A 16,791-nucleotide genomic window follows, 5' to 3' on the forward strand; every position below is an offset into this window, starting at 1 on the left:
ATGAGTGTGAATGTCTTGTTAGTCACCAATATAGAATTAGAAGCATTGACCTTTCAGATGCTTGTGGCATCACTAAATGATGTACAGGGAAACTTACTTTGTCACCTGGCCAAAAACCTAAAGCTTCGTTTTCTCTTCTGCAAATTCCAGCTGCTAATAGTCATGTCTCGTGGCTCTGAGACTTGCCTTGCTAAAAGAGGAACAGGTCTCTGGACAGCAGGATGCCCGGTCACACAGAAGCAGAATATCCATGGAATTTAGGGGACTTCAGCAGGGGAGCAATGGCTCTCCGTGATTGTGTGTGGGACCTGAGAGGAATCCAAAATAAGAGCAGCGGCTCTGGTATCCTGCATGGTACGAATCCTTCACACACTGGTACATGGGAGAGAGATGCTGTTTATCTACACTGTGCTGAACCTCCTTGCTTTTACTGGCCAGAGTTTGACAGGGCGAATGAGGCCAGAAAGGTTGGAAGAGCGCTCTGTTGACTGTGCGGGAGGAGGGTCTCTACCCCAACGTGCAAAATATGAACACTGTGATTGCTCCAGGCTTCCAGATTGCTCCATGCTGGACTTGTTTTAGAGGTGGTTTATTCCAAAGGAAGAGAAGCCATCTGCTCCAAAGACTGCCCTGTGAGCCCCAGTCTTCCTCTTGAGTGCCCCTTGCTTCGTCTCGTGTGGAACGGCCTCGGCCACATGAGGAAGGCCGGCCTCAGCTGAGACCCGCCTTGTGCACCTTGCTCCTCAGGGCTCTGAAGCCACATGGATGTGGTGATGAGGCTGGAGGCCATCACCACAGGCCCAGCCTGCGACGCAGCAATCTGCTAACCCTGTTCATGGAAGTTAGGAGAAGAGCAGTATCACCCCGCTGACAGAAGGCAGTTAGAGATTCAACTTTGTTAGCAAAGTTCAGGCAGAGAAAATGACATAGAAGGGAATGGAATTCCTGAAGAGCACATTCTTTTTTTTTTTTCCTTCTTCTGCCATATATCTGTAGTCGTAGCACTGGAGCAATTCTGAGTTTGGCAATACAGAACAGCAGGCTCATCGGTACTGACAGAGGTGGCAGTCTGATTTTGTCTATCTGCTGGAGCAGGACTTCTGAGAATCAAAAGAAAGGAAGGGGTCAGGGAAGTTGTTTGTGGCCTCTCCGATGCTGAGGTGTTCTGCTCACTGATGTTTTAACTGCAGCAGGTTTGGTGGGTGGTTTCACAGCTGGCTAATGCTGCTACGGACTTTCCAGCCGTCTGCAGGATCCTCTGCTCTTCTGCATCTGGAGATGGCGTTGGCTCTACGGACCAGTCCTAAAAGAACCTGGGAAATGTGAGGAGACAAACACCAAATACATCAGCAGGTGTTTCTAGAAAGCACTCGGTGATGCAATGCTGGCACCCTTGAGAAGGAGGAGATGAAGATAACGGAGCATTTTGTGGATGAAGAAAGAGGACAACTAAAACTGAGTTGCTCCCACTTCATAAGCTTTGGACATGTATTTCTAATCCAGTGAAGTTCAGATCAGAGAAACTCCCATCATGGGTGTCCTTTGTTTACTTCTAGAGTAAATCAAAACAAGCAAGCCCCAATTCCTGACTTTTTGCTTAGCTGCCCAAACTAATTTTCAGCAGCCTTAAGATGTCTTCACATTTTGAAAAACAAAACAAAAAGCACTACAAGGGGCTTGGGAACTGTGAGTGAGTCTGCCTTTGGTTATGGAAAAGCTACTAGGCAGGAGTATGAAAAGCTCTCTGGTAAATCATTTACAAGAAAATATCTTGCTCAGCATGGGGCTTGCAATGAGGAGGTCATATTTAATGACCTGTTTCAAATGTTATTATAAATCATTACTTCCTCACCAGCTAAACCACGGCAGCCTATTGCTTCGTACGCTCTCCCGCAGAAATGTCACTAACTTGTGAACATGTTGCAGTGCGGAGCTGCTTGCCCTCCTGGGATGGAGAAAAGAGCAGGAAACACGAGGGGCTGCCGAGCGTCCCCAGGTGGCTACACAAACCCTGGCCTTGCCTGCTTGCACCGCTCCCATGTTAGAATTGCAGCGGCCTCCTCTGCCAAACATGGAACTTTGGGAGCTTATGGACAAGAAGCAAAACTTGGGCTAGCTAAGCGAAATGTGTCCCGGGTGCAGAGCATGAGGAGTTTCTGGGAGGGAAGAGAGGGTGAGTATTGAAGCTTCCTTGAGTGATGCCTTTGAGTCCAGTGTGGAGACTCCTTCCAAAGCGGGCTCCTTGCAGCATGGCAAAGCCCATGCCCACCAGCCATAACCTATTTCAGAACTGCACCAGGCAAAGCCTCCAAATCATCCTTGGGTTGTGTGCAATTTGCAGTGGTCATGAGGGATGCCAGTGACAGAGGAGGTGCGTGGAGGCCTGTGGGGCTGCTGCTTGCGCTGCCTGACAGCTATATGGACGTCCACACCTGAGGTGAGAAACTTCCTCCTATGGAAAGTAAACATCTCACCTCTGAAAGGCACCAGCTTCTGCAAACAGGAGCGAATGTTAGTCTTGTATCCAGTTCTTGCCTGAGGATACACTTTGTGCTAGAAGGACCACATTTATTTCACCTTCAGAGGTGCCTGCGTCACCCTGGGGGAGAGCTCCACAGTAGTCCATCTTCTGAGGCAAGAGTCTCTTGGAGTAGGGTGCAGGTGTGAGGATTTCATTAGAGGATAAATAGTTTTTTTATTCTATTTCTACTTTTAGATCATTACTTTAAAAAAATCCTTATACATCTCATATTCTTTGCCCTTGCTGCCTGTATAAGAATCACAGTAAGGAGTTCTGCAGGTCATTAGGAGGGATTTATGGTAACAATATCCTAATGAAAACAGTATTGCTTTTGACAGATGTTTGATGTAATGATGCTTTCATACTCAAAAAAATGAGAAGAAAGAAAGCTTTAATATTCTCCCTCCACTGCATAGTGAACATAAAATTAAAATATTCAGAATAAAATATTTAAGGTTTTACTCTTTCTTAACAGAACTATCTCAGCCAAGGAGAGCTTGTGATCAAGTTTCATTGACCATTTCAGATTTGTGGCGAAGATCAGGTAAGAAGGTGGGAAGGCTGCATGAGTGGGAAATCTTTTGGGGTGAACTTTTCAGCAGACGTCACTACCATAAGAACAACTGTAACAGGGCCGAGTGACCAGCAAGGAACATACCCCAGGCTGAGTTGTCCTATTGCCCGCACAGACACAGATGCTTGCCAAGACTATGTACACCGTGATGCTGTGAACTTTCCTAAGAATCGTTTTTTTCCCCTTTGCACATGAGTAAGATTTTAATTTTAGAAGAAATTCTGGTAGGCTGTTGTGGGCAGTTTCGAGGAAGGAATTGAGAGAGGACTGGGTATTTTTGTTTCTGTATACAAGTGCTGGGAAGTTTATCAGAGCTCAGCTGGTGATGGCCACCATCCAACAGGTGTTGCAAGTCTCGTTTTCATTCAGCCTTCCAGGACTTTATTGAGGAGCCAGTATTTGAAGTCAGTGTGCATGGGCTGGCCGAGAACTTGTATGGTTTGTACAGCCACAACAATTGCATTATTAAAAATATATATACATATATATTTTAAACCCATCATAACAATGCAGACCAGCCAGCTAATATTCCTGTAAGCTTTTGCTGCCCTTGTACCTTCACTGTTTCCAAATCTGGTGTGGAAAATTTGCACACCTATGATCCACCCTGCTACCCTGCTGGCAGAACTGACACCCTCACCTTCAGAGCCTTGAACCCATAGACCAACAGTACTGTTCCTAAATGTGTGTTTGCTTCTAAACTGCTGATATCATGAGTCCGTATGTGTATAGTACCTATATATGTAAACATACATACACCCACACACATACACACTTGTATACATATAGATGTTGAGATTGAAAAGTATCAATGCCTATCAATAGGTATCAGTATCCATAATTACTGATAGGTATTTATACTGCTACCATTATCAATAGATATGGGAATTGATAAACATTGATGCTTCTTGACACCGCTATCAAAATCAGTCTAGAGATCAATAGGTATAATTCCTGTTGAGATTGAAAGGTATTGGTGCTTATCTATAAGAATTAATACTTAATGAGGCATACTTATCAATCTTGACGCCAATTTCAATCAGGGGAGATATGGATACTTCTTGACAGTGATACCACTGAGTTCTGTCCTTAGCGTGTGTTGGTGAAAGTTGCTGTTTAAAGAATATATACACAGAGACTGGGACAGAGAGTCCTTCATTTCTGCGGAGAAAGACCTGGGTGTCATGGTGGACAACAAGTTGACCATGAGGCAGCAGTGTGCCCTTGTGGCCAAGAAGGCCAATGGGATCCTGGGGTGCATTAAGAAGAGCGTCTCCAGCAGGTCGAGGGAGGTGATCCCGCCCCTCTACTCAGCCCTGGTGAGGCCACATCTGGAGTATTGTGTCCAGTTCTGGGCCCCACAGTACAAGAGGGATGTGGAGCTGCTGGAGAGAGTCCAGCGCAGGGCCACAAGGATGATCAGGGGCCTGGAACATCTGCCCTATGAGGAGAGGCTGAGGGAGCTGGGCCTGTTCAGCCTGGAGAAGGCTGAGAGGGGACCTGATCAGTGTCTGTAAGTACCTCAAGGGAGGCAGTGAGGATGATGGTGCTGGTCTCTTTTCAGTGGTGGCCACCGACAGAACTAGAGGTAGTGGCCACAAACTAAAGCACCAAAAGTTCCACAGGAACTTAAGGAAAAATTTTTTAACAGTGAGGGTGACAGAGCACTGGAACAGGCTGCCCAGAGAGGTTGTGGAATCTCCTTCTCTGGAGATCTTCAAAACCCGCTTGGACGCAGTCCTGTGCCACGTGCTCTAGGTGACCCTGCGTGTGCAGGGGGGTTGGACTAGATGACCTCTAGAGGTCCCTTCCAACCTTAAGCATTCTATGATTCTATGATTGTCTTGTAAACTTCATTTCTTTATTCATTGCTCTGGCTTCCCAGCCTTTGCCTTCTGCAGGCAATGATCTTCTCTACGTCATAGGTACAGGCTTCATCAGGAGTCACTTTCTGAAGCTCCTCAGGGTCAAAAGTCCTCAGGATGGCTCGAAGCTCTGGGTGAGAGGGAACCTCTCCTAGGGATGAACTTGGCCAAGGCTCTTTACTGCCAGCACGCTGCTCCCATGACCCAGGAGAAGAGCAGGCAGATGAATGCCTAAGGCCATTAGCATGAACGTGAACCTTGGGGCTGGCTTGAGAAGCGCCCAGCCAGCAAACAAGGGGAAGCTTTGGTCTTTACCAGCTGCCTTTCAGCCTCCTGCCACTGCTGCTTCTCCGGCAGCTGCTGGTTGATGAGCAAGGTTTCCCTCAGGACCTGACGCAGAGACAGTGAAGGAGCCCAAGACTGATAGTGGCTGGAGAAAGTGGCTCCCAGGAGCAGGGACATGGCCAGCATTGCTGCCTGCTGCCCATCTGCACCCAGTCCCCTGGGCGAGGACCTCATCTGCACGTATGTGCGCAGCAGCATCGCTGTGCAGGTGCGGGGAAAGGGTCTGCCTCGGGCTATCTGGAGGCACTGCTTTTGCTGCTTGCTGTTTTGCTGAGGGCCTTCCTCCATAGCCACTTGGTCCTCCTGTGTGGGCCTAGGAGTCTCCAGCATGGATGGCTGAAAATGAGAAACTTCACACTGCTGAGGCTGGACATTAGCTGACGAGAACAGCAGCTCTCCTCTTGAACACTGGTCTTCTTGAAGGCACCAGGAAATGCTCAAAGCCCTTTGGCAAGCTCCATTCCTGGAAGGAAAAGGCTGAGTGCTGCTCCTGCCAAGCATGTCTGTTGCCTGTGCTACACTCTTCAAGTGCCAGGCTACCCCAAACCACTGGAGCAGGCAGGAAAACACCAGCAGCAGGACAGCATGACCTTGCTGAGGTCCCACAGAGCTTCCCCTTCCCGATTCATCTGCCAGGGGCTCCCTTGTCTCCTTGCAAAGATATCCCAGCTCTCTTGGGATCTCCCACTCTCCACAGATGAAACTCCTGTGTTTGTTTTTCTCTCCTGCTCTGGTTGTCTCTGCTTATTCACCTGAGATTTGCTTATATGCCTCTCAACTTTCCATGGGCCAGTGTTTGCCTGAAATGAGTCTCACTAACTAGAGTAACTAGAGTAAGTCATCTGGAGGTTGTATTTCCTTTGTGATGTGTTTCTTGGATATTCTTGGATCTGCAAGGATCTACCAGCAGAATCATCTTTCTGTGTGTTTAACAATGGTGAAACAAGTACCTGAACCAATCTGACTAGTCTAGATATGAAACCAAGGCACCCCTTCTGAAATAGTACTGATGTCTGGTGCAAAAGCACACAGAAAATAACAAGTTCATTTCAACTCCCACTCCACTGACCAACGCTGGTCCAGAGGCCAAAGACACCCCTGCCCACTCTGCTTGTTTGTTTGCTCAACACTCTTCTGCTCCTATTTACTTCCTTGCACAGGGGACATTCGCTCATTTGGCAACCTCTAATGACAGCTTACAGCTCACCACCCTGTACTAATTGAGCAGTGTTAAAAATATAAGCTTTTCCAAATAGAGAACAGCAATAAGTGTATGCAGAGTATGAGCCTTCACTAGTTCACAGCCTGTTTTCTTTATCCCACACCTTTGTTTTGGAAGTTGCTGTTTTCATATAAAATGAGTGCCACGCTGCTAAGGCTAACTCACCTCTTTCTAAGTATGTTTTCTGGTGCTTATCCTACTGGCTGCAAAACAGACAATTTCTCACAGCCGAAGATGTGAACTCAAAGTGAGGTCAAGAAGCTTTGATTACAAGACGCACACGGGCCTGTCAATTACAATTGGCCACACTGCCATAGGATAGTTATTACTGGTGAGACACTTCCTGAAATGCTCAGCAACTCCCATATAGTGGTGTTAGGAGCTAAAATTACCAGCATTTCTGTGAGGTTTTAAAAAGCCTTTCTTACTCTCTTCCATCAATCATTCTATCAGCAGTGGTCAATATTTTTCCCTACACTGGTACAAGGGGAAGTAACCAGCAGAGTAGTGAATATGCTGTTTTTTAGGTAGACTCTAGTTATCAGCAAAACATGAGGAGTAAGTAGAGAAAATGTGTGCTTTCTTTCTTTTTTTTTTTTCTAATTTAATTTTGTACTTAACTAATCGGGGCTTTACTGTAAAAGCCCGACTGCGGAAAGGTACCCCATTTCTCCAGGTCTTGGTAACTTGTGGCATTTGACCGAATATAATTCCTTCTGTCCCCATGTGCAATCTGTCCAGCATTTGGGCCTCAGATCTCAGAGGTCTGGGGCATTTTCCCTCAGACTGACCAGACTTTTCTGGTTCTTCTGTCAGAGCTGAAGTTAGAAGGATGCTGGAAAGATTGTGCAGAGCATGTTAAAGAATCGTCTTTCCACTGTGGGCATTTTTCTCTTCAACTCAAAAGCAAAAACTCTTTATTTAGTGTAAGATTTTGTGTGCATGCCCCCACTTTTTTCCTGTAAATTAATGGTATAAGGTGTTTGCTATGGAACTTCAGGGCTTCAGAAAGATGAATTTCACTTCTGTATTTTCAGTTGAGGCCTGTCCTATCGATAGGGTGATTTTGTAACACAATTTTTTTTTTCATTAATGTAAGGAAAATATTGACTTTCAATGGGAATAGACAGCCTTTTGTGTTATCTGAACTTGGGAGTTCATTGGAATGATAAACTGATTGTGCATTTGAACTCTTGACTGTGGTTTATCAAAAAGAGTCATTCAGCATTGCATCATGGTTCCATCCTCAAAAATTTAACTTGCTTATTCATTCAGATAGGAATTGGTTAAACTAGATAGATAGAATTCATGGTCATGCTCACACAAAAACACCATTATGTCCTGCCTGGGACTGAACCCTCTCTAGCTTAGAAAAAGTCAAGTCAAGGCACTACTGGGCTCTCCTACTTATGTAAAGCCAGATTTACCCCAAAACAAATAAAAGCACCATGAGGCCTGCAGAGTGTTTTGGTGCTTGCTACTTCACTGTGTTGAGTTTGGGTTGAATAACTGCCTAAAGCAGCTTGTCTCACCTCACTGAGGGAAAATAGCCCTCTCTAACCTTATGTGTGCTACTTTCAAAGTTTTAACGGGTTTATTGTGGCTTTCTGGGCATCCCCACTGCTGCTTGGCTGAGGCACGGATGGCTGCTCAGCAGAGTGCTGTAAAGTACAGTCTCATCTCTAAGAAGTCCTTAATCCTGACTGCCTACTGACACCACTTTTGGGCAGTTTGCCACCCAACTAGGTGCGCGGTCACTTCTCCAACCACTTTGCCTCTGTTCTGCCTTGGTGGCACGCGAAGGGGTTGTGTGTAGAAACCCCAGCCTCTCTTGTGGTGCGCCAGAGAGGCATGGCAGGCCATGAGGGCACTTAGGACCAGTGACCAAAACTAGGTACCTCTGCCTTGTGCACTCTTCAGCGTGTACATGATGCTTCTCATGTCCTGCAGTTTTACAAGTGGAAATTAATCACTATTCTATAAGGTTAATAGGTACGTATGAACACATGTAAATTAGACTGTGAACCAGGTGCCATACTCCAGACAGTTTTCTGAAAACAATTTCATATAGGAAAGTTGTGTTTTTCATGCCTGGCTGCTGAACATTGTTTTTTTCAGTCACATGGCACTTTCTGTAATTAGCAACAAAAACTCAGGCACAAGAATATAGTGCGTGTTTGTTCCGTGAGTTGGGACCATTTTGATATTTTGCAAAAAATGAAAAGCTCATTTAATACCAGCCCAGCTATTTATACCTCTTGCACAAACTTAAACATAACAAAAAATGCAACATAACTCATGAAGCAAAGGACTCCCTTTGCCAAGGGTAATATTTGTATTTGGAAACATGGTCTATATTGTATGAAGCAGTAGCCTTCCAACTGCCTCCAAAGTTTCTTTTGGCTGCTGTTTATCCAAACAGTCTTGCTCTTCATTCATTTTAATGGCTGAGAGGGAGCTGAGTGTTTTTACATTAAGCGACTGGCATGGCTTGGTCTCCATTTTTTTAAACCATTCTGAATTACCCTCTTCTGCTTCTCCAGGTGAGTGTGGAGAAGCGAGCCCAGAGCTCGGGAGCGTGAGGAACAGTGGAACTGATGTGCTCAGCCTGGATGAACAAGTGCCTTGCTGTTCTGCAGCTCCTGAATTATGTTCCAAAATTTTTAGTTCTAGTTTATACACTAGTGGCTCTATTCTGCCTTTCATTTTTGCCTTACACATCTCGAGGTCCTGTACAAAGTAAATGAAGGAGCAGGATGCCACAGTACTCTCATTTAAATGGCACAGTGTCATTACATGGAGTTGATGGGCTGCTTGAACAAAGCTCATGCCTATACTACAAGAGATGGGAAGACTTCTGGAAGTTTGGGAATGTCTGCACCCAGGAAGTGTCTACACATCTCTCCTCTGAAAGTGTGGTGGTCAAGCAGAAGGTGGGAAAACTGTCATCCTTGCTTTTTAACTTCCTAATCTGGTAAAATGTGGGCACTTCCTTACTTGGCAAGTTGACATCTTTGTCACTTTTTCCCCGGTGAAGAAGAGGTTAGAAAATATTTCCAGTTCTTTTGCCCTGACTTCTCTTTTTAAAACAGCAATGATTCATAATAGAACGTAGTAGATATTGCATTGCTGTCCAGGCTACAGAACTGTATTTAACCTGCATCGCTTCATAAGGTTGGGTCATTTAGGACCTGCATATGAAGTTAAGCACGTGCATAAATGATTGCAGGACAAGCCTTTTAGAAGTTTGTCCTGAAGAGCCCAAGACCTTCAGATGTATTTCAGGGGGTGTCTTCAACACAAATAACTAACATTTTGAATTTGTGCTACTAGAAATAAAGTAGTATTCGTATTTGTATTTGTATTGCAACTGCAATACAAAGTGGTGGGAGCAAGGAGCAGGGAAGACATGAGTCATTCCAATGTGAGTCAAAGAGGTTTAATAATAATGGAAACTTTGGAAGAAACAAAGACCAGGCCACATTGATTTAGTTTCCCCCTCTGTCAGTTATGTAGCACATTACCATGTAATGATGATCCTGACAGTATCGTAGCAGCCATTTCTTCATGTGGATGAGTTGTTCCTGAAAAATGCAGCTGGCACAGGCTGCTCTTATTTTTCACACAAAGAATGCAGGTTTTCCTGTTCCACATATTTTTCTTCAATGAACGTAGTTATTGTTGTCACTGCAAGGAAAATCCTATGTCTGTCTGGTAAAATACTTCAGAGGAGGGAGATAGAGCACAAAATCTTTTTGTTGTGGCTCAGGATTTCCTCTGCAAGCCTTTGCTTCCATGATTCACTGTTCCTTCCCAATAGAAATGCAAAGCTGAGATTGATATTAATTACACTCAGTAATCCTGGACTAAATCCTTGGCTGCTGCAATTCCATGTCCATTGGCACTGATGAGGCTGGTGCTGGTGGTTGAAGTCCCTTCTCCTTGTCCCTTCTCTCTCACTATTGGCAGTGGTTGGTGCCCACATACATTGCCACGGCTTGAGTTGCAAACTCGAAGGCATCACCAGGCAAAGCCTGCTAAGAAGCCACCTGCCCATCCATAGCACAGGTTGGAAGCTGTGTGGGGCTTTTTGTTTTGTTTTTCTTCAGCAAAACTCTGTGCAGGCGGTGGAGTTAAAGTAAATTTCGGCAAGGTTGAAGCAATCTGATTTTTCTTCTGTAATGTTAAGGCCATCATTCATCTGTGCAACTTTGTTGTGTGTGGGATGAATGCAGAGATCTGTGTTTAGGGGCACAGCCACATGATGGGTAAATGCAAAGGAATTTTGCCACAGTTTTACCATGAATCGTATGTTGTCTGAGGGATATAACAACATCACCAAGTTCATTGAGAACAGGAACCGTCATTTTCCTATCATTTTTTGCCAGTGAGATGAACAAACTACTTAACTTCCTTAAAGAAATTCCAACCAGTAGCAGTGCCAGTTCTGCCTTTCTCATGTTCCTGTGTGTTTGCTTTGTTCCCGAATCCCAGATGGATTTCTGAAAATGGCACAAGGTTGCCAAAATGTGTCTGAAGACACATATCATCAGTATGCACAAATTGTAAAGAATGCAGCCCCTGGAGCTATGTGTGATTTCATCAAAAGTGCCTTTCCAGCTACGTTGAAACCTTTCATGTCTCTTGTGCAATCTGCAATGCTAAAGCAAACAATTTGAGTGCCAGATTGTCATAAGTATTTGAATGCCTCCACTTATTAAAGGGCCACAATCTTATCAAATTGGAGGGAAAAAAAATGAAATCTCTAAGATTAAGCTGCTCTGAATACACAGAGGTAAATATAACCAGTTTGTATCTCAAACCTCTAAACCAATAAAAGTTTTTTAATTAAAACACCAAGGTGCTATTGCCAAATCTTCAGGTTTCTGCAACCACTTTCTGTTGTATTGCAGTGCCAAATTTCTAGAAGAGCCATCAGTTTTTTTCAGTTTCTCACATGCTAAAGAGAGGGAAGATTTTAGATTAGCGATGGATCTGTACAGTGTTAATTGCTGAATTTTCATTTTTGATGTAGCAGCCTACATATTTTGAGGTTATTAAAATAATAATAACAATAATAAAAAAAAACAGAGGGATGTACCTATTTATGGAAAGTTTTCGAAAGGGCAAGTTGGCGGTGGGAGTAGTAGTAGCAGCTGGTAGTGAACAGCAGGAGTGCTTGTGGTGGTAGTGCTGGGATGAAGGATTTGGTCCAACAGGACACGTGTGCCTTGCTTACCTGGGGGTGGGCACAGCACTTAAAGGAAAGTGAGAAGAGATGAGAAAGCCTGGAGAGCACACGTGAGAAGATGCAAGCCCAGGAGGGTCATGAATATGAGCTTGATGCAGTGGCAATGTGAGAGAGGGCTGCAAGGAAAGAGGGAATGCATGCTCTGAGTCCCCTCTCAACAGAGACAGCTGTGCTGCCTCGGAAGCAGAAGATTTTGCCAAAGCCTCTTGGTGATGGAGAGGGTTTGCTCAGGTTTGGAGAAAAACCTCCACCAGCAGAAGCTTCTAAAAGTACTTGGAACAAATCTCAGTCGGAAACACCGTGTCTGATATGCTTTAAGGCTGGGGGATGGGCCAGATCTCTCTGAAGACCTGCTGCAGCCTGGTGTCCACTGCTACAGTCAGCGACTGCTCTAGCGATGCCTTCTTCAACTATGAGAAGTGGATGACTTCTCAACACAGAGGTTTGGATATGGTGCCTGCATTTTTCTTTTACAGGCTTTGGGACTGAGCATGAAATGGTAGTCGAGTTTCAAGACAATGAGTTAAAGTAGGTCATGCAGTAACTTTGCCAGCTGAAAGCAGCAAACCAGTGATGAATTCCATATAGTCTGGTGTCTCTCTGGTGAAGGCAAAATTTCCTTCCATGTTACAAGGTCAGTATTTTTGTGGCACTTTTTCCAGTTTAAAAGTTTTTTTTTTTATTGGAAAATTCTTCAGTGGATTTCTTTTTGTTGTTGTCTTCCTTTAAACAAATTAGAAGGTTTTTGTGTTCAAAGGCAATGCTTGCATTCTGGTCGGAAACTTTCTTTTTTTTTTCCCTCGCTGAGGATTTCAGCTGGATCAGCTTCCTGAATTGAATTCCTGAATTACCGGCAGCGCGAATGCGAGCGCTGGCAGGAGGGAGGCAACATGCGCTGCTGCTTGAAGGCAGGGGCAAGAAGCAGGGACCGGCTGAGCTGGGGTGAGCAGAGCGCGCGAGACCCTCAGGGGCCTTTCAGAGGGTCCGTCTGCAATGTCCAAGGAGTTGCTCATTTGTGGGGTGGAAGCACATGAGGCAGGAGCTCTGGCAGGGCACTGGAGATGATTTCAAGGGTGCTGGGGAGCAGGTAGGTCACGGCAGAGCCCGCTGCGCAGGAGGGCTTCGATAGACCCAAGGAAGCGTCTCTGAGGAAAATGCGTGTTCCTGGGGCTTTCATCGTATGCATGCTTACACAACTGTCTCTGTGAGTCATCTTCTTGGCTTCTACGATTACATTTAATGAAATGAAAGCTGAGGTTTGGTCCTGCAGAGAACAAAACCCTCCTGGATGCAGGGCTGCAGATCATCAAGGCGCCTGGCAATGGGGCGCATTCCCCCGAGGCTCCAGCAGCAAATGTCTCCGCAGACTGTTTACATCTCGACTTTTGCACCATGCACCGTTTGGGTGATTTATGTGGGTGCTGTTTTGAGGCGCAGAGTGTCTTTTAGGCACACACAGGTGTCTGCCTCACACAACCTGAATGCTGAGTGCTTAGGTTCTGGTGGAAACAAGAAACACCACTGAAATCAGAGAAAAGGCCAGCATCTAAAACAGGCATGTTCCCAGTGATCTTCCTTAGTACTGCTTCCACCTTCAGCAGAAAGAGAAGGATCTGTGAGGCAAGCGACAAGGAGTCAGCTCCCAGTTTTGCCATAGTCCTTTCTGTCCAACTTTGGCCAGGTTATCTTCTCTCGACACCACAGTTTTCCCTAAAAACCGTGAGGATCATAAACGAATGAGGATAATATTAATTTCCCTGCTTTGAGGCTATAGTGGAATTAAAGTCATGAATATTTGGAGGAACTGAGAGTGCTGAGCTGCTCTTGGAGTACATTTGTGCTGTAGTATATTAGTGCGCTGAGCACTGCAGACCATGATACTTCTGCTGGATACCTGCACACAGAGCTCTCGGAGAAAGTCTGCAGCTTCTTCCCCATTTTGTCTGGAAATGGTGCCAGCAGTGGGAGCACGCTCCCAGGAAGGGGTTGTATGAGCATTCCTATATGGCTATAGTTAAGCCCATAGTCCCCTGAAGCCCTTTAGTTATATGCCAATACTCTAATGAAGTTTGCATTACCATAGCCTATGGTTATATGCAAGTTCCTTTGCATGGGAGCTCTAAAAAGCCTCACCCGCATATGCTTGTGTGGGGCCACGAGGAAGCCAGACGGCCTTGATGTTTGCTGGGCCTTTGAGCTCTTTGTCTAACGGCACCGATTTACGACTGCTTTCTGCAAGGGAGCTGCCCGGCCCCGAGAGTCGGACGGGAACCATCAAACAGGGTGCAATAGCGGGTGCTCTCTCAGGCCGCTTCCCCAAGGGAACCTTGGGAATGGGGAGGCAAAGACATGGGAGGGACCAAGTTGCCCATTGGGGCCTTGCCACGCAAAATGCCTGGAGCTCTTTCCTGTCTGTTTTCTGCTTCACCTCCTGCTTTTCCCTTAGGGAAATCACCTTGCCTTTCCTTGCTGCTTCCCATCATTGCTAGAGCCAAGGATGATGCTGAGCCCTGGGCCAGGAGGTGCTTGCAGACTTGGTGTGGGTTTGGGGGCTCTGGTTTTGTTTTGTCACATGCTCCTCTGTGACTGCTACTGACTCTGCGAGCTCCCTCTCTTCACAGCTCTTTGCTTTCTGGATCATTTGCTCTGCAAAGATATTGTAAAGTTTAATTTGCAGAAGTGCTCTGAGGCCCTGGGTGTGAAATGCTATGACAAAAGAAGGCATCCAGTCCTTTATTACATTGCATATTTTAAATCATGGAAAACTGGTCTCAAATACATTAAAACAAGCATGAAAATGAATGTTTTCCAGTTGCCTGTCAGGATCCTTTTAGTGTCATAACTGCTTTCGTGTGAAGCGGCGAATGTAACGCTTGTTGATAGTTGTTTGTTCCCTTGTTGTCTTGAAGTCACTGGAAGCAATTTGCAAGTTGCTCTTGCTCAACCTCTAGGAAGAGAAGAGAATGGAAAATGTTTACTTGTCTCTTTTGGGGAAGAAATCTTTCCCAAAGCAATGGCTTGGGCTTAAGACAAGCAGAACCTTGCTGTTGACTTTGGTGGCTAAAGGAGACAGTGTCCAGAGTGCTCCACATGACTGACAAAGAGCAAAAATGGGGGTGTCGGGCCCATATCCCTATTGCTGCGTCCATCCGTGTCATTGCTGCTGAAGGATAAGGTTATTATGGAAAATGTCATTATACAAAGAACAGGATGATCTATTGTTTTACTCTCTGTGTTAGCAAGGACTATCTATCTTCTCTACCAGGAGCAAGGACTATTTTTTCCATCACCTTTTACCTGGCCATCCTGTGGCCTTTTGCCACTACTTTTTTTTTTTTCACCATGGGAAGCATTCATGAACTTCTTGCTGCATCGGAATTTGTTTTCACAGATTTCCATCTATGGTCCTCTTCACTGAAGCAGGGAGGGCTTTTGGAGCTCTAACTCAAGAGCAGAACTTTTGAGGCGGTTTTAAGCCGCAGTCTCCCTCTGTACCTACCCAGGGATGCCAAGCCGAGGGGAAGAGAGACACAACAGTCTCTCAGGCTCTGTGTGTCTCCCACAACACTAAAATCATCACAGTTTGTTCTTTCTAGCTTCCTGTAGACTCTCTAATTATACAAAAGATCATCGGTGTCCATTTGGGAAGAAGATGTATTTTTAGTTAAAAGTTTTACCTGATGCCTTCCTGATTTGTGTGGGTTTTGCTCTTTTCTTCTTTTTTCTTTGCTCAAGCCATGCGATCTTACTCCAGAAAGAGATCCCATATGTATGGTGCACTCTCCTCATTTTGAAGCTGATCCAGGGGAGACAAATGGTCTGTCTTCATGCAGGAGGTCTGGTTTAGTCCCGCTCCATAAAAATAAAAACCTGGCTTGAGAAGTGTCTCAGGATAGGTCAGGGCAACACAATGCCTTTTCATATGCACGCAAGAAAAAAGGTGTGTGTGCCTTTCAAAGCAAAAGCCACATTAAATTACAGGAACACTGATGGCCATGCGACTATGGGTAATGCAAGGCATAGTTATTGGTCAAGGTTAACCACTACCATCAACCTCTTGCAGACAGCTAAAAGCTGTGGCACAGCCACCGCTGTGCTGTGGCCTCTGCAAGCATGAGACCGCAGGGCCTGTTGTTTGGGACACAAATGCTCGGCAACTTTTTCTCCCCTTTACAGTAATTCCAGCATCATGCACATTGAGGGAAAGCGTAGAGAGCCCCAGCCACAGAGGCGGGCACTGCCTCTGCTGTTCTGCTTCTGTTATCTGTCTCAGGACTGGCTTTGCTACTCCTTGGAGAGGTGATGCCTTGGGAGCCCGAGCTTTGAGAAAGGGAGGTGGGTCACCGTCAGTGGCCCAGCAGCACTGGGAGCCATCTGCCTTCTGCAGGCATTGGGGACCCACCAGAGCCTTCCTCAAATCAATGGAGCAAAGTGCGCCTTGACTCCAAGCAAAGTATTGGTCAGGCCCGTTAAAAATAGCAGAGTGACATTTAACACACGTAATGTTGTTTGCCCAGCTTTACGAAGGAAATATTATCTAAGCCTTCCTTTGAAAGCTAGAGCCACCCACACTTAGCCTTGTTAGGTTTGGCCGATTTGGCCCGTGTAATATTGCTATCACTTCCAGAAAAACATTCTGGATCCCTTATTAATTGTGCTTTTTAAGGCATGAAAAGCTTCTCTGTGTGCTTAAAAATCATCCCCCCCCACACTTCTCATCTTGTGGTCAAGCACATATACAGGAAAAATTTATAACTCCCTAAGCTGATAGAAAATTAGCACAGTCATGAAAGGCGTAGGCGGCTTAAGCAGTGCACCCGAAAAGGGAAATGCATAAACCTGCTACTCAGAAAGTGAAGGGCAGAGTCAGGCTGGTTGCTGCCAGGTCAACTTCCCGCTCCTCCTCTCCCTGGTTCCAAGAGCAGAAATTGCCTCGTGTCTCTATGTGGGCCAAAGGACGCGCCGCTCCGGTGGGCTGCTCCAGCCGAGCCGGAGCTCTGCAAGCTCCTGCTG

Source organism: Tinamus guttatus, unplaced genomic scaffold (genome assembly GCF_059628265.1).
Source record: "Tinamus guttatus ecotype Peru unplaced genomic scaffold, ASM5962826v1 Tinamus_guttatus_pri_ptg000241l, whole genome shotgun sequence".
Classification (NCBI taxonomy): domain Eukaryota; kingdom Metazoa; phylum Chordata; class Aves; order Tinamiformes; family Tinamidae; genus Tinamus; species Tinamus guttatus.